Genomic DNA, 23,167 nt, shown 5'->3' with positions numbered 1-23,167 from the left:
CATGTAATTCACCTCTTCTATTGAAGGGTTCTCAGGATCATAAGCTTCTTCCTCAGATGAAGCTTCCTTAGTACTGCTTGGTGCATTTTGCATCCCAGACAGACTTTGAGAAATCATATTGACTTGTTGAGTCAATATTTTATTCTGAGCCAATATGGCATTCAGAGTGTCAATCTCAAGAACTCCTTTCTTCTGACTAGTCCCATTGTTCACAGGATTTCTTTCAGAAGTGTACATGAATTGGTTATTTGCAACCATTTCAATCAGTTCTTGAGCTTCAGTAGGCGTCTTCTTCAGATGAAGAGATCCTCCAGAAGAGCTATCCAAGGACATCTTGGACAGTTCAGAGAGACCATCATAGAAAATACCTATGATGCTCCATTCAGAAAGCATATCAGTGGGACACTTTCTGATCAATTGTTTGTATCTTTCCCAAGCTTCATAGAGGGATTCTCCTTCCTTCTGTCTGAAGGTTTGGACTTCCACTCTAAGCTTACTCAATTTTTGAGGTGGAAAGAACTTTGCCAAGAAGGCATTGACTAGCTTTTCCCAAGAGTCCAGGCTTTCTTTAGGTTGAGAGTCCAACTATGTTCTAGCTCTGTCTCTTACAGCAAAAGGGAATAGCATCAGTCTGTAGACCTCAGGGTCAACCCCATTAGTCTTGACTGTGTCACAGATTTGCAAGAACTCAGCTAAAAACTGATGAGGATCTTCCAGTGGAAGTCCATGGAACTTGCAATTCTGTTGCATTAGAGAAACTAATTGAGGCTTAAGCTCAAAGTTGTTTGCTCCAATGGCAGGGATAGAGATGCTTCTCCCATAGAAGTCGGGAGTAGGTGCAGTAAAGTCACCAAGCACCTTCCTTGCATTGTTGGCATTGTTGTTGTTTTCGGCTGCCATTTGTTCTTCTTCCTTGAAGAGTTCGTTCAAGTGCTCTAAAGAGAGTTGTGCTTTGGCTTCTCTTAGCTTTCTCTTCAAGGTCCTTTCAGGTTCAGGATCAGCCTCAACAAGAATGCCTTTGTCTTTGCTCCTGCTCATAAGAAAGAGAAGGGAACAAGAAAATGTGGAATCCTCTATGTCACAGTATAGAGATTCCTTTAGGTGTCAGAGGAAAAGAAGAATAGAAGACAGAAGTGGAAAATTCGAACTTAACAAAGGAGATGGAGTTCGAATTTTGCATTAAGGGATAGTGTTAGTCCATAAATAGAAGGATGTGAGAAGGAGGGAAGTCATTTTCGAAAATTAAGTGGAAAATTTAAAAAAATATTTTTGAAAAACATTACTTAATTTTCGAAAATGAAAAGGGAAAAGAAATCAAATGATTTTTGAAAAAGATTTTGAAATTAGAAATCAGAAACATTTGATTGAAAACTATTTTGAAAAAGATGTGGTTAAGAAGATATGATTGGTTTTAAAAAGATGTGATTGAGAAGATATGATTTGAAAAACATTTTAAAAAGATTTGATTTGAAAATTATAAACTTGACTTAACAAGAAAAGATATGATTCAAACATTAAACCTTTCTCAACAGAAAAGGCAACATACTTGAAATGTTGAATCAAATCATTAATTGATAGTAAGTTTCTTTGAAAAAGGAAAGAAGTTAATTTTGAAAAAGATTTGATTGAAAAATTGATTTGAAAAAGATTTGATTTGGAAAAAATTTTGAAAACTTAGAAAAAAATTGATTTGAAAACAAAATCTTCCCCCTTTAGCCATCCTGGCGTTAAACGCCAGAATGGATAATGCTACCCTTTTGGGCGTTAAACGCCCAACCAGGTACCCTGGCTGGCGTTTAAACGCCAGTCTGTCCTTCTTCACTGGGCGTTTTGAACGCCCAGCTTTTTCTGTGCAATTCCTCTGCTGTACGTTCTGAATCTTCAATTCTCTGTATTATTGACTTGAAAAGACACAAATTAAAAATATTTTTGGATTTTTAATAATAAGGACAAACCAAAATGCAACAAGAATCAAATGACAATGCATGCAAGACACCAAACTTAGCAGTTTGTATACTACTGACACTAACAAAATGAAAATGCATATGAGACACACAAAACACTCAAGTCAATAGAATTCAAAGATCAGATCAAGCAAATCATCAAGAACATCTTGGAGATCAATAAGACATATGAATGCATGCGATTGACACCAAGCTTATGATGAGACTCTAGACTCAAACAAGAAATATTTTTGGATTTTATGATTTTGTAAATTTTTTTTGTGTTTTTCGAAAATTAAGTGAAAAAAAGATATCAAAATTCTTAATGAGAATTCCAAGAATCAGTGCAATGTTAGTCTAAGACTCCGGTCCAGGAATTAGACATGGCTTCACAGCCAGCCAAGCTTTCAAAGAAAGCTTCGGTCCAAAACACTAGACATGGCCAGAAGCCAGCCAAGCCTTAGCAAATCACTGCTCCAAAAGCAAGATTGATAAGAAATCACAAGCTCTTGTGATGATGAGTTGAAACCTCGGTCCAATGAAATTAGACATGGCTTCTCAGCCAGCCAGATTTCAACAAATCACCATGAAACTCTAGAATTCATCTTCAAGAATTTCGAAAAAAATAAATACCTAATCTAAGCAACAAGATGAACCGTCAGTTGTCCAGCCTAAACAATCCCGGGCAATAACACCAAAAACTTGATGTTGTTGCCGGATCTTGGCACTGATGTTACCAAAAGCTTGCTCAAAACTTGAACAATCCCGGCAACGGCGCCAAAAACTTGGTGCGCGAAATTGTGAACATTACTTTTTCACAACTCTCATAATCCCCGGTAATGGCTCCAAACACGTGGTGGCTCAATACCATGGCATTACACAACTTCGCACAACTAACCAGCAAGTGCACTGGGTCGTCCAAGTAATAAACCTTACGTGAGTAAGGGTCGATCCCACGGAGATTGTTAGTATTGAAGCAAGCTATGATCATCTTGTAAATCTTAGTCAGGCAAACTCAAATGGATATAGTGATGAACGAAAATAACACAAAGGTAAAGATAGAGATACTTATGTAATTCATTGGTAGGAACTTCAGATAAGCGTATGAAGACGCCTTCCCTTCCGTCTCTCTGCTTTCCTACTGCCTTCATCCAATTCTTCTTACTCCTTTCCATGGCAAGCTCGTGTAGGGTTTCACTGTTGTCAGCAGCTACCTCCCATCCTCGCAGTGAAAACTAATGCTCATACACTCTGTCACAGTGCGGCTAATCACCGGTTTGGTTCCCTCCCCTGCCGGAATAGAATCACTCTTTTGCGTCTGTCACTAACGCCCAGTAGGTTACAGGTTTGAAGCACGTCACAGTCATTCAATCATTGAATCCTACTCAGAATACCACAGACAAGGTTTAGACCTTCCGGATTCTCTTGAATGCCGCCATCAGGTCCTGCCTATACCACGAAGACTCTGATCTCACGGAATGGTTGGCTCGTTTGTCAGGCGAGTGCTCGGTTGTCAGGCGATCAACCATGCATCGTGCAATCAGGAATCCAAGAGATATTCACCAAGCCTCAAATGCTTGTAGAACAAGAGTGGTTGTCAGTCACTTTGTTCATGAGTGAGAATGGTGATGGGCGTCAATCATCACCTTCATCAAGTTCAAGAACAAGTGATATCTTGGAACAAGAACAAGCGGAATTGAATTGAAGAACAATAGTAATTGCATTAATACTCGAGGTACAGCAGAGCTCCACACCTTAATCTATGGTGTGTAGAAGCTCCACCGTTGAAAATACATAAGCATAAGGTCTAGGCATGGCCGAATGGCCAGCCTCCCAATGATCTAAGATAGCATGAAGATAGCTACCAAAGTCCTCTTAAGATCTAAAGTGATCAAAAGATGATCAAAGGATCTAAAATCAATCCAAAGATTCAAAGATGAAAATACAATAGTAAAAGGTCCTACTTATAAGAACTAGTAGCCTAGGGTGTACAGAGATGAGTAAAAGACATAAAAATCCACTTCCGGGCCCACTTGGTGTGTGCTTGGGCTGAGCAATGAAGCAAATTTCGTGCAGAGACTCCTCTTGGAGTTAAACGCCAGCTTTAGTGCCAGTTTGGGCGTTTAACTCCCATTTGGGTGCCAGTTCCAGCGTTTAACGCTGGGATTTCTTGAGGTGACTTTGAACGCCGGTTTGGGCCATCAAATCTTGGGCAAAGTATGGACTATCATATATTGCTGGAAAGCCCAGGATGTCTACTTTCCAACGCCGTTAAAAGCGCGCCAATTGGACTTCTGTAGCTCTAGAAAATCCACTTCGAGTGCAGGGAGGTCAGAATCCAACAGCATCTGCAGTCCTTTTTGGTCTCTAAATCAGATTTTTGCTCAGGTCCCTCAATTTCAGCCAGAAAATACCTGAAATCACAGAAAAACACACAAACTCATAGGAAAGTCCAGAAAAGAGAATTTTAACTAAAAACTAATAAAAATATACTAAAAACTAACTATATCATACCAAAAACATACTAAAAACAATGCCAAAAAGTATACAAATTATCCGCTCATCATCAACTTATCTTCAAGGGAACCGCCTCATCTTTCTGGGCTCTGACCGCCTTTAGATTTGGGTTGTGCTCCTTCGTTTTGGGCCTACTTTGGGCTCCTATGGCGATTTGGCCGAGCTCTTTGTGAAAAGGTCGGGCATTGGCCGAGCTCTTTGAGAAGAGGTCGGTCAGCTTGTCGCTAAACATCCCGGGTCAGACGACTTGACCCAGGGTATGAACAGTGCCCCTGCTTGAGTTCGATCTTTCCGTGAGATCGTGCTTTTCAGAGCTTCGATCTCTTTGGAAGTCGTGCTCAAGCATCTGTCTGGCTTGTTTCTTTATTGCTTTACAATCTTTGCAGATTTTCTAGAGGTTTGGTACTTCACAGTCCAACCTCTTTTGAGCGATAGTGTGGGTTTTCTACCCTTGCCTTCTGGATCACGCCTTGCTTTAAGTTTGTGTTGACAACCCTCTGCTTTGGTGAAGTTATCCTTGCGGCTTGATATCCGGGCTTTTAGTGACTTGTCAGTGTTCTTTATATAGAACCTTGTTTAGTCTCGGATGACATTCGTAGCCTATTTGAGATTGTGCCTTCTTTGAGTGGAGTTGTATCCCTTTTGGCTAAGCACATTTGAGCCTTAAGTTGTTTCCCAACCTTTTGGATTATTCTTTTTTGAGATCTTACTTGTGCCTCTTCTTAGCTGACGTCGACCTGTACGACTTTGCCCCTGCTTGAGTTCAGATCTTTTCGTGAGATCGTGCTTTCAGAGCTTCGATCTCTTTGAGGAAGTCGTGCTCAAGCATCTTGACTTTGGTCGATCTTGAGTAGTTTCTCCTTTGTGCGAGTCTGGTATTGTTCTTTTTATTTTATTGAGAGGTCTTTTCAGCCTTCTTCCGACTTTGTTTGTCTTCACTCCTCGGGCTTTTTAGTCATAATCCAACAACTTTTTAGGTAGTGTTCCGATAGGAGAACCTTTTTATAGTCTATTTGGATGACTTTTTAGCGCCATTTTGATTTGTGCTTTTTCCTTTTAAGCAGTGTCTTTTTTCAAGACTTCGTACTTTTTAGCAAAGCATTTCTGGCCTTCCTCTGGCCGTTGCGAGATGTCTATGTCCCCTTTGTGGATCTTTGTAGAGTGTCGGTACTTTGTTGTCCGACCTCTTTTAATTACTCCTGGTTTTGTCCACTTTCTGCCTGGTCAAGGTGGTCCTTTGGGCTAACTTGTCTGACGACTTTTTACTGTTCTCGTAGAACTCTTTTTAGTCAGTCTGAACAATTTTGATAGCCTTGTTATGGAGCCGTGGATTTTTTGGGCGGAGCTATGTCCGTTTTAGCGCACGTTTTTCGTTTGTCCGACTTCTCTTGTCAATCCTTCTTTAGCTTTTGTTGGTTCGACTTCTCCTTGTCGGTCCAAGCTGTAGCTTTTGTTGGTCCGACTTCTTCTTGTCGGTCCAATCTTAGCTTTCGTTGGTCCGATTTCTTCTTGTCGGTCCAATCTGTAGCTTTCGTTGGTCCAACTTCTTCTTGTCGGTCTAAGCTGTAGCTTTCATTGGTCCAACTTCCTTTTGTCGGTCTAATCTGTAGCTTTCCAAGTTATTTCTGTAATCCTCTTTCTTGGACCTTGTTCATGTCTCTTTCAGGGATTACTTTTATAACTCTTTTGTCATTTGGGCCGACTTTGTCATGTCGGGCTCTCCTTAGTTATTTCTGTAATCCTCTTTCTTGGACCTTGTTCATGTCTCTTTTGGGGATTACTTTTATAACTTGTTTTGTAAGAAACCGACTTCGTTAGGTCGATCTCTTCTAAGTTATTTTTGTAATCCTCTTTCTTGGACCTTTGTTAGGTCTTTTTCAGGGATTACTTTTATAACTTGTTTTGTAGGAAACGGACTTCGTTAGGTCGATCTCTTCTAAGTTATAGCAATTCCTCTTTAATAGGGTTGGCCAGACCTCTTTCCAGGGATTTGTTGATAACTTGGGTTGACATGGTCCGACTTTTTAGTGTCGGCCAGTCTTTTTAAGTTATTATATAGCAATGCATAAGACCTCGTCAGGTTCTTTTTTGGGATCACTTTCGATAACTTTTAGCATTATTCTGTGTTCATCTTTGCCGATTTGTAGATGGTGGTTTCTGCCCCGGTTTGATCGTCCTTTAGGTGAATCGCGTTTTCACCTTTGTCGAACGATCATTCCTATCGAGATCGTACAGTGAATCTGTTCTTCACTTTCTGTCGATCTGTTGCTTTATAATCGGACGATGAATGCTTCAGATTAATGCGTCTTGATTGAGCAGTGAATTTGGTTTTCACTTTGTCGACCTTTGTCGAAATCAAACGATGAATTCGGTTTTCATCGTGGTCGGGCGGTGAAGTTGGTTTTCACCTTGCTGACCTGTTGCTTTGTAATCGGACAATGAATTTAGCTTTCATCTTGCCGACTTTGTCGTGATCGAGCGGTGAATTTGGTTTTCACTGTGCCGACCTTTGTCGTGATCGGGCGGTGAATTTGGTTTTTCACCTTGCCGACCTGTCGTAATCGGACGTCTTGGTAGGAAACTTTTTAGGGAATCTGCAAACTTTTAAACAATAAAATGAGGATATGAATAAGAGTGTGTACATGTTAGTGCTTACCCTTCTAGGTCAGGCAATCTTTTAGATCTCGGCCTGGCGCCTTTTGCAGGCATGCCATGACCTTGGTAGCTCTCGCCACTCGAGGTCGGACACTTTGTGGTGACCTTTCCCCAGTACTTCTGTGACTTGGCAGGGTCCTTTCCAATTAGCTGCTAGCTTTTCCTCTCCCGTTCGACTTGTTCCGATGTCATTTAGGATGAGCTTTTTCGTTGTAGAGGATCGTTTTGGGAGATCCTTCTTCGAATTCTACCGGTATCATTGCCTCCATTCCATAATCCAATCGGAAAAGTGATTCATTTGTGGTGAAATGTGGAGTTGTCCGATATACCCGTAGGACTTGTGGGAGCTCTTTAGCCCAAGCTCCCTTTGCGTCCTGTAGCCTCCATTTTAACCCAGCTAGTATGACCTTATTGGCAGCTTCTGCTTGTCCATTAGCCTGTGGGTGTTCTACGGATGTGAATTGGTGATTTATTTTCAAGTCGGCTACCAACTTTCTAAAGCCTGCGTCTGTGAATTGAGTGTCATTGTCTGTGGTGATGGAGTAAGGAACCCCACACCTTGTAACAATGTTTCTGTACAAGAATTTCTGACTTCTTTGAGTAGTGGCATTAGCTAGGGGCTCTGCCTCAATCCATTTTGTGAAGTAATCCACCCTTACAATGAGGAACATGACTTGTCCCGATCCTTGGGGAAGGGGTCCGAGGAGGTCGAGTCCCCATTCTGCGAACGGCCAAGGTGATGTTACATTGATGAGTTCCTTTGGTGGGGCAATGTAGAAGCTAACATGCTTTTGATGTAAAGCTTTGACTTTGTATTTGGGTTTTTGCTCTCTTGTTGCCTCCAAAGGGTGCCTCTGGACTTTCGTGTGAGTCCTGGGGTTTCCCTTTTACTGTTGTATCTGACACTTGATGTTTTGTTGTTATTGTCCGAGTTGTTTTCTTATTTGTCTGAGTTGTTTGGTAATAACCCCACGGTTGACCTATGTCTTCTTGAAAAAATATTGTTGAGATGTCTACTAAGATCCCGGACGGCATGTCTGATTGACTGGATTCCATAGTTTTAATGCGTGTTACTGTGGCAGACTCTGAGTACTGTGTGCGACTTAGGAGGTTCCGTAGAATGCTTTGGTGTCGCTGGACCGCGAGGAGAGGGTTTGTTTTCTTCCTTGTTGTGGTCTTGTAATATAACATGGATAAGGCTTCTGTTATTGCCCTCTGGTTTGGTGTTGGCTAGTTTTGAAAATGCATCAGCTCGGGCATTCTGCTACCGAGGTATGTGTCGGACTTCATATTCCCCGAATTGTCCGAGCTGTTTTTTGTTTTTGTCCAGGGTCCCCCGAATTGTCCGGGATGTTCTCTGGTTGTCCAGGGTCCCCCGAATTGTCCGGGCTATTTTTTCATGGTGGGATCCTCAGCTTGGTTGCTCCCTTCTATTTTTGAGGTGACTACTTGTGAATCACTGGACACGATAAGCTCCTATCTTCTTAGCTAGCCTTAAACCAGCCAGTAGTGCCTCGTATTCAGCTTGGTTATTTAGCTTGATTTGGCTTCCCTGATCGCTTTCTATAATTACACCTGCACCACTCCCGGTTTTGTTTGGAGAGTCGTCCTTGTAGAGTTTCCATTTTGTAGGATTTCCTGGGGTGTCAGTGTACTCTGTAATAAAGTCGGCCAGATATTGTGATTTGATGGCTGTCTGAGCTTTATGTCGAAGATCGATTTTGGATAACTTGACTGCCCACTGTAGAATTTTTCCTGCTAAGTCTGTTTTCTGTAGGATGCCTTCTATGGGCTGGTTGGTCCGAACTCTGATAGTGTGAGCTTGAAAGTATGGGTGGAGTCATCGAGAGGTGAGTATGAGAGCGTAGGCGAACTGCTCTATCTCTTGATAGTTTAGTTCGGCCCCTTGTAGAGCCTTGATGATAAAGTAGATGGGTTGTTGCCCACTTTTGTCTTCTTTAACTAGTGATGAGGCTATTGCCAGACTTCCCACTACGAGGTATAATATGAGCTTTTCACTTTCCCTTGGTTGGGTAAGAATGGGTGGTTGCCCCAAGAATTTTCAAAATCTCGGAAGGTTTGTTTGCACCCCGTAGTCCTATTCAAACCTCTCTCCCTTCCTTAATATACCTATTTGAGGTGTCCCTTGCGAGATGATTTAGAGATCCTTTCTCATGCGAATCCTCCATGAACATGTCTCTCAGGGGTGTGAGGTGGACGTTCAACTCGTCCAACCACTTTGGTGTGAGACGTTTGACTTGTCTGACCTCTTTGGTGTGAGGTTGACCTTCAACTTGTCTGATCACTTTGGTGTGAGATGGACCTTCAACTTTGTCTGACCTCTTTGGTGTGAGGTGGACCTTCAACTCGTCCGACCGCTTTGGTGTGAGGTGGACCTTCAACTTTGTCCGACCTCTTTTGTGTGAGGTGGACCTTCAACTTTGTCCGACCTCTTTGGTGTGAGGTAGACCTTCAACGCGTCCGACCTCTTTGGTGTGAGGTGGACCTTCAACTCGTCCGACCTCTTTGGTGTGAGGTGGACTTTCAATACGTCCGACCTCTTTGGTGTGAGGTGGACCTTCAACGCGTCCGACCTCTTTTGTTTTTGATTGGGCGAGTTGATGGGATCTTCTTAGTGTTGCATATTTCTCGGTAGACATCCACAACAGACACCCGAAGGGGGTGTAATTGTGGTATTTTCTAGGCTTCTCTCCATGTTGATCTTCTTTTTTCTTGGACTCTTTATCCTTATCCCGAGAGGAGTAGAAATGTTCGGTTTTTGAGATCTCTCATAGTCGAGAGTTTTCGTCTATGTTGATGTACTTCTCTGCTCGTTCTTGTACCTCATTTAGAGATGTTTGGGTGCTTCCTGGATATTGAGTGGCTAAAAGGTCTTTCTTGTAGACCATTGATGAGGCCCCTGATAGCTGCTTCTATTGGCAGACTTTGTATGCCCATACATGTTTTGTTGAATCTTTCCATGTTGTTGCGAAGGCTCTCTCGATCTCCTTGCTTGATCCCTAATAGGCTCGGTGCGTGTTTGGCTTTGTCCTTCTGGATGGAGAATGACGGATTGCATCTGAGGCCTCTGTGAAATACATCCTGCTTCTGAAATTGCTAAGATGATGGCTTGGATCTGATGTGCCGTCGTACAGGGTCATGTCTAGAGCTTTGAAGTCCTTTGGGACCTTTAGCTTTCATGATCTCTTTGGTGAATGGATCTTGGTCCTTGCAGGAGCTATCCTCATAAGAGGATTGATTAGCTTTTGCCTTGAGATCGGCTTCGAGTTTTAGGAGTTTGTCCTCCAATTCTCAGCATCGCTTTATCTCCCTTTGTAGGTCTTTCTCAGTCTTTCGTTGATGTAGGGCTTCTTCTTCCAATTATTTTAAACGGTCTTTAAGCGCCTCCAAGGCTCCCGCATTTGGAGAATCCTTTTCGTTGTTAAGTTGAGGAGTATCATTTGGTGTAGTGTCCGCATTTTTGTGCGGCGTGCTACCCTCTAGATCTGAATCGTGGTCGTTGTCATGGTTGTCCGCCATGGTGGTGGGATGACATCCAAGTTCCCCGGCAACGGCGCCAATGTTCCGAGGGTTACCTGAAACTGTAGGTCGATCTCGGACGAGATCTTCTGTGCCGGTCGGAGCCGACGTGTCCGGCAGGTGTATAGCGGTTGGAGCTGGTGTGTCCGACTTGTGGAATTGAGAATGCTGCTGATCCCTTGTCACCGAAGGGTGGGGGTACCTGTAAGGGACTCCGATGCTTAAGTTAGCAAGGGTATTAAACAGGTATTGAGTAGAATCAATGTATGAGTTATACCTGGGTGCTCTAGCGTATTTATAATGGTGTGGAGTGACCTTTCTAGATAAGATAAGTTAGTTATCTTATCTTATCTTATCTTATCTTTTAGGTGAGGTCAACTTATCTTCAAGGGAACCGCCTCATCTTTCTGGGCTCTGACCGCCTTTAGATTTGGGCTGTGCTCCTTCGTTTTGGGCCTACTTTGGGCTCCTATGGCGATTTGGCCAAGCTCTTTGTGAAGAGGTCGGGCATTGGCCGAGCTCTTTGAGAAGAGGTCGGTCAGCTTGTCGCTAAACATCCCAGGTCGGACAGCTTGACCCAGGGTATGAACAAGTAGATCCATGGCACTACCAAAGGACCTCTTGTCCTTCCTCATAAGAAATGCATCTTCTTAATATTCCATCAGTATACCTTTTGAAGAAGTATGGTTGATCCTATATGAAGTGCTTAGCATCATTGATGAGCTTCCTTCTTAAGTGCTTGTTGATGTTGGAAGGTAGCTCTCCAATGGCCTTGAAGTTAGCTATGTCTGCGAACCATGGAGCTTCTTGAAGCACCATCAATTGCTCATCTGGGAAGCTTTCATTTACACTAGGGCTGTGAGCTTCATTGTCCATATGTGGAATCCTTGAGAGCTAGTCTGCCACCTTATTTTCTGCTCCACTTCTATCATTGATTTCAATGTTGAACTTCTGGAGTAATAGGATCCATCTGATCAATCTTGGCTTGGACTCTTGCTTAGTTAGTAAGTATTTGAGTGCTGCATGGTCAGTAAAAACAACTACTTTAGAACCAATGAGGTAAGACCTGAATTTGTCAAAAGCAAAGACTATAGCAAGGAGTTCTTTTTCTGTGGTAGTGTACTTCTTTTGGGCTTCATTGAGGACTTTGCTAGCATAATATATGACATGCACTAACTTGTCTCTCCTCTGTCCCAATACAGCACCAATGGCAAAATATGATGCATCACACATCAATTCAAAGGACAATTCCCAGCTTGGTGGTGCTATAATAGGTGCAGAGGAGAGCTTACTTTCAAGCTCCTCAAAAGCCTTCATGCATTCTCTATCGAATATGAAGGGTGCATTAGAGACCAGCAAGTTACTTAATGGTTTGGCAATTTTTGAGAAGTCTCTAATAAACCTTCTATAGAAGCCAGCATGTCCAAAAAGCTCTTAAATGTTTTCACATTGCAAGGTGGGGGTAATTTTTTCAATCACCTCCACCTTGGCTCTGTCCACTTCTATGCCTTTCTTAGAGATTTTGTGGCCAAGGACTATCCCTTTCGTGACCATGAAATGATACTTTTCCCAGTTCAAAACGAGGTTAGTCTCCTGGCATTTCTTTAGCACCAAGGCAAGATGGTGTAATCAATTAGGGAAGGAATCACCAAACACTAAGAAATCATCCATGGAAACCTCAATAAACTTTTCAATCATATCAGAAAAAATAAACATCATGCATCTTTGGAATGTGGCAGGTGCATTGCACAAACCAAAGGGCATATGTTTGTATGCAAAAACACCATAAGGGCAGTGAAAGATGTCTTTTCTCGGTCCTTAGGATCCACTACAATCTAATTGTAGCCTAAATATCCATCCAAGAAATAATAGTACTCATGCCCGGCAAGCCTCTCCAACATTTGATCCTTGAAGGGTAGAGGAAAGTGATCCTTCCTTATGGCTTCATTGAGTTTTCTGTAATCTATACACATGCGCTATTTGGTGACTGTTCTTGTTGGTATCAGCTCATTTCTTTCATTTGGTACAACTGTGATTCCTCTCTTCTTGGGAACTACTTGAACAGGACTCATCCAAGGACTATCTAAGATGGGGTAAATCACTCTTGCTTGCTATAGCTTTAGCACTTCCTTTTGCACAACTTCGTTCATTGATGGATTCAATCTTCTTTGTGGCTGGATTGTGGGCTTGGCATCCTCCTCATGAAGAATTTTGTGCATGCAGATTGAGGGGCTTATCCCTTTCAAATCAGAAAGAGTCCACCCAATGGCACCCTTATGTTATTTCAGCACCTCAATTAGCTCATTTTCTTGTTCCTTATTCAGGGTTGAATTGATGATTACTGGATAAATATCATTGCTCCCCAAGTAAGCATACTTCAAGCTATGAGGCAGTGTCTTTAATTCCAGCTTAGGTGCTTCTACTTTCTCCTTTTTTGCCTTGTCTAACATGATTGGGCTGTCCATGCTTTCTTGTGGTAATTCACTACATGTTTGTTGCTCTTCCTCCATTGCATCTTCAAGCTTGTCTTATTCTAAGACTCCTTGGACCAATGATTCCATTGCATCCACTATCATACACTCTCCAATAGACTCTTTTGGGTAACTCATAGTAGTGAACACATTGAACACCGTCTTTTCCTCATGAAGCCTAAGGACTAATTCTCCTTTCTGTACATCAATAATCGCTCCAGCTATTGCTAAAAATGGTCTCCCTAGTATGAGTGATGTACTGGCTTCTTCTTCCATGTCAAGTACTATAAAAGTTCAAATTCTTCTGGGAAGATGAAGTCACCCACCTTGACTAACAAGTCCTCCACTACTCCACAGGGGAACTTGAATGTTCTGTCTGCTAGATGGAGAGCCATTCTTGTTGGTTTGGCTTCTTCAATTATCATTGTCTTCATCATGGAGAGGGATATGAGGTTAATGCTAGCGCCTAAGTCACACAGTGCCTTGTCAATGTTAATGTCTCCTATTGTACATGGATTTGAAAGCTCCCAGGGTCTTTAATCTTTTGAGGGAGTTTCTTTTGTATGATGGCACTACACTCCTCTGTTAACACCACAGTTTTCTTTTCTATCCAATTTCTTTTCTTGGTCATGAGCTCTTTTAGGAACTTAGCATAGAGTGAAATTTGCTCTAATGCTTCAACAAAAGGGATGTTGATTTGGAGCCTCTTAAAAATTTCTAAAAACCTGGAAAACTGACTGTCCTTCCCATCCTTCCTCAATCAATGAGGGTAAGGTGCTTTTGGGATGTAAGGTTTCAGAGCCTCATTCTCCCTTGGAGGGTTGGAGGCAAGTGCTTCTTCTTTGTGACTTGTGTCTTCATCAACTTCCTCTTCTTATTTTTCTGTTAGAATTTCCTTTACTACTTTTCCACTCTTTAGTGTGATGGCTTGGCATTCCCCTTTTGGATTGGTGATAAATCCCAATTTTGTGGTTTATCTTGTGCTTAATTTAGGGGATTTTATCAACTATTCTCACATTTATTCAATGAAATAGCATGGTTTTGTAATTCTCCCTAAATTTGTGCTTAAGTGTAAAAATATTCTTTTTAGGCCTTAAAATAGTTAAATTTAATTCACTTTAATTCCATTTGATGCCTTGATATGTTTGTTGAGTGATTTCATGTTTATAAGGCAAGTCTTAGATAGAAGAAGTGAAGAGAAAAGCATGCAAAGTGGAGAACTCATGGAGAAAAACATGCAAAATGGAGAACTCATGAGGTTAATAAAAGGATTTGGAGTGCATACATCAACGCGTATGCGTGACAGATACGCACGTGTGAAGATGAGGTGCCAGGCGACACGTACGCGTGACATGACGCGTATGCATGAGAAGAAAACACTAGACGACGCATACGCATGACCCACGCGCACGCGTCACAGTAGTCACGTGACCATTAAAGTGAAAACGCTAGGGTCAATTTCTAAGCTGCTCAGGCCCAAATCCAACTCGTTTTTGAGTGTATTTCATGCAAAATTCAAGCTTGGACAAAGGGGGAGCAATTAGTTTTAGCTTAAGGTCATGTAGTTAAGTTTTCTAGAGAGAGAAGCTCCCTCTTCTCTCTAGAATTAGGATTCTTAAGTTTATTTTCATCTTAGATCTAGGTTCAAATTCTTATTTTTATCTTGTTTCTTTTACAATTTCATGCTCTAGTAGTTTAATTCTCTTATTTCTTCTTGTTAATTTGTCTTTTATCTTGATGAACTATTGTTGTAATTGGTTTTCCTTTAATGTAATTTCATATTTGATGTTCTCTTATTGTTAATTTGAGTTATTATTGTTTCCTTGCAATTGGTAGTTGATAGATTTTTATCTTTCCTTGAAATTTATTGTGCTTTCCTTTTATGCCTTCCAAGTGTTTTACAAAATATTTGGTAGGATGTTAGAGTAGATCATTGAGCATTCTTGGCTTGAAAATAGGAATTAGGCAATCTTGAGTCATGAACACCCAATTTATGTTGGTGATCTAGAGTTTTTAGTTAATATTATTTCCTTTTGGACTTTTGGAGTTCTGTAGCTCCAGAAAAGCTACTTCGAGTGCAGGGAGGTCAGAATCCATCAGCATCTGCAGTCCTTCTTCAGCCTCTGAATCAGATTTTTGCTCAGGTCCCTCAATTATAGCCAGAAAATACCTGAAATCATAGAAAAACACACAAACTCATAGTAAAGTCTAGAAATATTATTTTTGCATAAAAACTAATAATACTAAAAAGTGGCTAAATCCTACTAAAAATCATATGAAAATACCCCCAAAAAGCGTATAAAATATCCGCTCATCACAATACCAAACTTAAATTATTGCTAGTCCTCAAGCAACTAGATGAACGAAATAGGCCAAAGAAAATCAAGAGGCAATAGCATCTCAGAGTGTACATGAAGCTCATATTCTAATTAGATGAGAGGGACTAGTAGCTTTTTGCTTCTGAATAGTTTTGGCATCTCCATTTATCCTTTGAAGTTCTGAATGACTGGCATCTATCGGAACTCATAATCCAAATAGTGTTATTAATTATCCTAGTTTAGCATGTTGATTCTTGAACACAGCTACTTTATGAGTCTTGGTCGTGGCCCTAAGCATTATGTTTTCCAGTATTACCACCGGATACATAAATGCCACAGACACAAGACCAAGTGAACCTTTTCGGATTGTGACTTAGATTTGCTAAAGTCCCCAGTCAGAGGTGTCTAGAGTTCTTAAGCACACTCTTTTTGTGTTGGATCACGACTTTAACCACTCAGTCTCAAGTTTTTTTCACTTGGACCTGCATGCCCCAAGCACATGGTTAGGGACAGCTTGATTCAGCCGCTTAGGCCAGGGTTTTATGCTTGTAGGCCCTCCTTTCCATTGATGCTCAAAGCCTTGGATCTTTTTTACCCTTGCCTTTTAGTTTTAAGGGCTATTGGCTTTTTCTGCTTGCTTTTTCTTTTTCTTTCCTTCTCTTTTTTTTTCACACACACACACACACACACACACACACACACACACACACATATATATATATATATATATATATATATATATATATTGTTTTCTCTTACTTCAAAAATCAATTCTATGATTTTTCAGATCATCAACAACATTTTTTTTCATCATTTTTTCAAGTGCCAATAATTTTAACATTCATAAACTTCACTATCAAAATTTATGCACTGTTCAAGCATTCATTCAGAGAACAAAGAGTATTGTCGCCACATATAAATAATTTGAATTTTTTTCTTATTAAGAACTTGAAGATAAAATTGCCTCCTTACTCTAAAAATTTGCTATTTTATTCATGTTTAATGATGATGAGAAAAATAAATTATAGCTTACTTGGGGATAAAATCAAAAATGAAAAGTAAGGACACTCATTACTACTATTCCTATGACTCTAAAAAAATATTTCTAATAGCAGAGTTATCACAGAGTTAAGATTAAGACTCAACAACCTTTATTTTAGGAGGTGGATGCTCCTTCATTCTGTGGGGTGTCTGGCCCTTCAAGAGGTAGCCTCTGGCGCTTCAGCTCCTGCAGCTCACGCCCTTGCTTCTCCTGCTCCTTAAGCAGTTTGCAGAGCATGCTATTTTGATTTTCCTGTTCTTCTTTCATTTGATCCATAGCTTCTTGTAGCTTGGTAATAGATGCTTCTAAGCGGTTCCAGTAGTCAATCTATGGGATTTCTAGGAGGAACTCTTGCACTTTCCTTTTGATGGGAATGTCTTGCACTTGTTGCCCTTCCATTGATTTTTTTGTGATTGAGAGATCAACTGAGATATACTCATCTACTCCCATTTTTACTCCAGCATCTTTACATAGCAGAGAAATCAAGCTTGGGTAGGCCAATTTGGCTTCAGTGGAGTTCTTGTTTGCAATTATATAAAGCTCACAAGCAATCAGATGATGAACTTCCACTTCGTTTCCCATCATAATGCAATGGATCATCACTGCTCTTTTAATAGTGACCTCAGAGTGGTTGCTGGTGGGTAGTATAGAATGCCCAATAAAATTCAGCCAGCCTTTAGCAACTGGTTTGAGATCCCCCCATTTTGCGTTGAATTGGGACATTCTTTGAGTTGGTTACCCACTTGGCTCCAGGGATGCATATGTCCTCTAGAACTTGGTCCAGGCACTTATCTTGATTCATAATTCTCCTGTTAAAGGATTCCGGGTCATCTTATAGTTGAGGCAGGTTGAAGATCTCTCTTATGCTGTTAAGGTGAAAGTAGATAATCCTTCCTCTGACCATAGTTCGGAAGGTATAGAAGGTGGTTCCAGACATTCCCTGTTTATCTGTTTGCCACCGATTTGAGTAGAATTCCTGAACCATGTTTCTCCCCACCTTTGTCTCAGGATTAGCTAGGATTTCCCAGCCTCTGTTTTGAATTTGCTCTTGGATCTCTGGATATTCATCTTCTTTCAGATCAAATTTAACTTCTGGGATCACTGATCTCAGACCCATTATTTTGTAATAATGGTCTGCATGTTCTTTGGTTAAGAACTTCTCTTGATTCCAAAGTGGTTTTGGAATATTCTCTTTCTTGCCTCTTGAGGTGGTTTATTTTCCCTTAGGACCCATGATCTTGGTGAGTCTTGGCTCAGTGATCACAAAAACTACACCAAACTTAGAGGTTTGCTTGTCGTCAAGCAAAAGAAAGGAAAGGAGAGGAAGAGAGGGAGAGACAATTTCGAATGGTGGAGGAAAGGGGATGGCCAAATGGCAATTTGAAGGGGGGTGGGTTTGAAAATTTTGAAAAAGATATGATAGAAGATATGATTTGTGAAAAGAAAATTATGATATGCAAAAGATGTATTTTTAAAATTGAGAAGATAAGAGGAAGATTGGGACAAATAATTCTAATTTTGAAAAGATAGTGTGATGGGTTGAAAAAGATTTGAAAAGAATTTAAAAAGATATATGAGTTTTTACAAAGCTTCTGAAGGAAATAGAAAAAAAGATTTTTTTTGGATTAAGAAATTTTTGAAATTGAAATTGAAAGATGAGGATTTGTAACATGTTCATGCAAGAAATGTGGAAAGAAATATTGAAATTTGAAAAAAATCTGAGTTGGGAACTAGAACCTCCTCCCCCTATGTTCCTAGCGTTAAACGCCCAGGAGTAGCATGTCTTGGACGTTTAACGCCCAATTACTGCCTTATTTGGGTGTTTAAACGCCCAGCCAAGTATCCTGGCTGGCGTTTAAACGCCAGTTTTCCTTCCTTACTGGGTGTTTAAACGCCCAACCAGGTACCTTGGCTGGCGTTTAAACGCCAGAATTCCTTTGTCACTGGGCATTTTTCTAAACGCCCAGGGTGCTTCAAGTCTGGCTTAAACACCCAGAATGGCACCCATTTGGGCATTTAACGCCCAAAAATGCTCCTTGTTGGCATTTTTCTGCTAGTGGGCATCTTTTTTCTATTTTCCGCTTTGAACTCTTCTGTAACCCTATGAACTCCTGTAATGGAAGATAGATTGTGTCAAACTCTTATAATTACTAAAAAAAACTATGCTTAACCAATGGCTGGGTTGCCTCCCAGCAAGCGCTTCTTTATTTTCTTTAGTTAGACCTCATTGAATGTTATTCTAGTCTTAGTTTTGAGCACTCTTGCTCAATATTGCTTTCAAGATAGTGTTTGACTTTTTGTCCATTAACAATGAATCTTTTATCAGAGTCAGTATCTTGAAGCTCCACATATCCATATGGTGACATACTTGTAATCACATATGGTCCCTTCTACCGGGATTTTAATTTTCCAGGGAATAATTTGAGTCTAGAGTTGAATAGTAGGACCTTTTGTCCTGGTTCAAAGACTCTGGATGACAATTTCTTGTCATGCCATCTTTTTTCTTTCTCCTTGTAAATTTTTGCATTTTCGAAAGCATTGAGCCTGAACTCCTCTAGCTCATTCAACTGGAGCAATCTTTTCTCTCCAACTAATGTATCATCAAGGTTTAGGAATCTGGTTGCCCAGTAGGCTTTGTGTTCCAGTTCCACGGGCAGATGATAGGCCTTGCCATACACAAGTTGGTATGGAAAAGTTCCTATAGGAGTCTTGAATGCTGTTCTGTATGCCCACAGAGCATCATCCAAGCTTTTTGCCCAATCCTTTCTACGGGCCATTACAGCCCGTTCTAGGATTCTTTTTAGTTCTCTATTCAAGACCTCAGCTTGTCCATTTGTCTGTGGATGATATGAAGTTGCTACCTTGTGGCTAATTCCATACTGGACCATAGCAGAGTAAAGCTGTTTATTGTAGAAATGAGTGCCTCCATCACTGATTATTGCTCTGGGGACACCAAATCTACTGAAGATGTATTTTTGGAGGAACTATATCACTGTTTTAGTATCACTAGTGGGTGTTGCAATTGCCTCTACCTATTAGATACATAGTCTACTGCCACCAGAATATAAGTGTTTGAGTATGAAGGTGGGAAAGGCCCCATGAAGTCAATGCCCCATACGTCGAACAATTCAATCTCTAAGATCCCTTGCTGAGGCACGGCGTAACCATGAGGTAGATTACCAGCTCTCTGGCAACTGTCACAGTTCCGTACAAACTCTCGGGAGTCTTTATAGATAGTCGGCCAGTAAAAGCCGCATTGGAGGACTTTTGTGGCTGTTCGCTCACTTCCGAAATATCCTCCATATTGTGATCCATGACAGTGCCAAAGGATCCTTTGCGCTTCTTCTCTAGGTATGCACCTACGGATTAATCTGTCTGCACATCTCTTAAAGAGATATGGTTCATCCCACAAGTAGTACTTTGCATCATAAATTAATTTTTTCGTTTGCTGCCTGCTGTACTCCTTGGGTATGAACCTTGCAGCCTTATAGTTTGCAATGTCTGCAAACCATGGTACTTCCTGAATGGAAAAGAGTTGCTCATCCGGAAAAGTTTCAGAGATCTCAGTGATGGAAAAGGATGCCCCTTCTATTGGTTCTATCCGGGACAGGTGATCTGCCACTTGGTTTTCTATCCCTTTTCTATCTCTTATTTCTATATCAAACTCTTGCAGAAGCAGCACCCACCTTATGAGCCTGGGTTTTGAATCCTGCTTTGTGAGTAGATATTTAAGATCAACATGGTCAGTGTACACAATCACCTTTGATCCTACCAAATAGGATCTGAACTTGTCAATGGCATAAACTACTACAAGCAATTCCTTTTCTGTGGTTGTGTAATTCTTCTGTGCATCATTTAGGACACGTCTGGCATAAAGCAGGTCAATGGGGACTTTCCCACGGCTCGTTCTTGTTCAAGGCCCGGCTCGTGAAAGACTTTCCATTTTAATATCTGTTAATTTCCTTTTGAATTGATTCCTAACAGGGTGGTTGGTGGCCCCTTCGAGAGTAGCGGGTCCTTGCCGCTGCATGAGTGGTAGCTCACGCTCAAAACTCCTCCGGAAGCCTATACCCAATTCTTCTTACCTCTCCCAATAATTGAGACTTCTGACCATCGAATCAGAGCTCTAATGTATATATATATACTAGTCCAGAGAGCTTAGTATATTAGATAGGGGCATCAATCTATCTTTTAGCTAACAGAAGTTTGTCATGCCTCTGTCCCAATACTACACCAATGGCATGGTCACTGGCATCACACATCAGTTCGAATGGTAATGTCCAGTTTGGTGTAGAAATGACTGGTGCTATAACCAGCTTGGCTTTCAGGGTCTCAATCGCCTGCAGACACTCTGTGAAAATATAAATGGCGTGTTAGCAGCTAGCAGATTACTTAGAGGTTTTGCGATTTTTGAAAAATCCTTTATCAACCTCCTATAGAATCTTGCATGACCCAGAAAGCTTCTGATTGCCTTAACATTGGCAAGTGGTGGTAATTTTTCAATTACCTCTACCTTAGCTTGATCTACCTCTATTCCTTTGTTCGAGATCTTGTGCCCAAGGACGATCCCTTCAGTCACCGTAAAGTGACTCAGTTCAAAACCAGGTTAGTCTCTTGGCACCTTTTTAGAATAAGTGTCAGGTGATCAAGACAGGAGCTGAATGAGTCTACATATACTGAGAAGTCATCCATGAAGACTTCTAGAAATTTCTCCACCATATCAGAGAAAATAGAGAGCATGCATCTCTGAAAGGTTGCAGGTGCATTACACAGCCCAAATGGCATCCTTCTGTAGGCAAATACTCCAGATAGGCATGTGAATACTGTTTTCTCTTGATCTTCAAGATCTACTACAATTTGGTTGTAGCCTAAATAGCCATCCAAAAAGCAGTAATAATCATGACCTGCTAGTCTTTCTAGCATCTGGTCTATGAATGGTAAAGGAAAATGATATTTTCTGGTGGTTGTATTGAGTCTTTTGTAGTCAATACACATGTGCCACCCTGTAACTGTTCTTGTGGGAACCAATTTATTTTTCTCATTATGAACTACTGTCATGCCTCCCTTCTTGGGGACAACTTGGACAGGGCTCACCCAGGGGCTATCAGAAATTGGATAAATAATCCCAGCCTCTAGTAATTTAGTGACCTCTTTCTACACCACTTCTTTCATGGCTGGATTCAGCCGCCTTTGTGGTTGAACCACTGGCTTAGCATTATCCTCCAAGAGTATCTTGTGCATGCATCTGGCTAGGCTAATGCCCTTAAGATCACTTATGGACCACCCAAGAGCTGTCTTGTGTGTCCTTATCACTTGAATCAGTGCTTCCTCTTCCTGTGGCTTTAAGGTAGAGCTTATGATCACAGGAAAAGTGTTGTCTTCCTCCAGAAATGCATATTTCAGGGATGGTGGCAATGGTTTGAGCTCTGGTTTGGGGGACGTTTCCTCTAATTAAGGAGTTTTCAGAGGTTCTTCTTGTTTCTCTGGCCCTTCCAGATCAGGCTGAACATCTTTAAATATGTCCTCTAGCTCTAATTCGAGACTTTCAGTCATATTGACTTCTTCTACCAGAGTGTCAATAAGATCCACTTTCATGCAGTCTTTTGGTGTGTCTGGATACTGCATAACTTTGACAGCATTCAACTTAAACTCATCCTCATTGACTCTCAGGGTCACTTCCCCCTTTTGGACATCAATGAGAGTGCGTCTAGTTGCTAGGAAAGGTCATCCTAAAATGAGAGTTGCACTTTTGTGCTCCTCCATTTCCAGCACTACAAAGTCAGTGGGAAAGGCAAATGGCCCAACCTTGACAATCATGTCCTCGATTATGCCTGATGGGTATTTAATGGAGCCATCAGCAAGTTGAAGACAGATCCAGGTTGGTTTGATTTCTTCGGTCAAACCAAGCTTCCTGATATTGGATGTAGGAATTAGGTTGATACTTGCCCCAAGATCACATAGAGCTGTCTTGGTGCAAATTCCCTCCAATGTGCATGGTATCATAAAGCTTCCGGGATCTTTAAGCATCTCCGGTAAGCTTTTTTAGAATGACTACATTGCATTCCTCAGTGAGAAAAACTTTTTTAGTTTCTCTCCAATCCTTCTTATGGCTTAAGATTTCTTTCACGAACTTAGCATAAGAGGGTATTTGCTCAAGTGCTTCTGCAAACAGAATCTTTATTTCAAGAGTTTTGAGATAGTCTGCAAAGCGAGCAAATTGCTTATCCTGTTCCGCTTGGCGGAGTTTCTGAGGATAAGGTATTTTGGCTTTATATTCTTCAACCTTGGTTGCTGCAGGTTTATTTCTTACAGAAGCAGGCTGAGATGCCTTCTTGAGGGAGTTATTATCAGCACTTGTGGGTGTCTGATCCCTTACTGGCGTTTGAACGCCAAGATTGGGCGCTGGATTGGTGTTTAACGCCAGATTCCTACCCTGTCTTGGCGTTTGAACACCAGAGTTGAACATGGAATTGGCGCTTGACGCCAATTTTTCACCCTTATCTGGCGTTTGAATGCCAGAACTGGGCGTCCACTAGGCGTTTAACGCCAGATTGTCACCCTTTTCTGGCGTTTGGACACCAGAATCATTCCTCTCTGGACTCTTACTGTCCTCAGAGGGATTTTGGGTAGTATTCTATTCATCCTCTATTAGCTATTCTTTCCTTGGCTTTCTGCTGCTTT

General features: G+C 41.2%; 1 non-coding gene across 1 annotated transcript; it reads left to right on the top strand.

Moving 5' to 3' along the window:
- Positions 1 to 387: 387 nt before the first annotated feature.
- LOC112719009 (small nucleolar RNA R71) lies at positions 388 to 495 on the top strand. The gene has a single exon (XR_003161333.1). It is a non-coding gene; the product is annotated as a small nucleolar RNA R71 (small nucleolar RNA).
- Positions 496 to 23,167: the final 22,672 nt, after the last annotated feature.

The sequence above is a fragment of the Arachis hypogaea genome, chromosome 10 (assembly GCF_003086295.3).
Source record: "Arachis hypogaea cultivar Tifrunner chromosome 10, arahy.Tifrunner.gnm2.J5K5, whole genome shotgun sequence".
Taxonomy (NCBI): domain Eukaryota; kingdom Viridiplantae; phylum Streptophyta; class Magnoliopsida; order Fabales; family Fabaceae; genus Arachis; species Arachis hypogaea.
The sequence above is the reverse complement of the archived record's forward strand: the minus strand, read 5'-3'. Positions and strand labels throughout refer to the sequence as shown.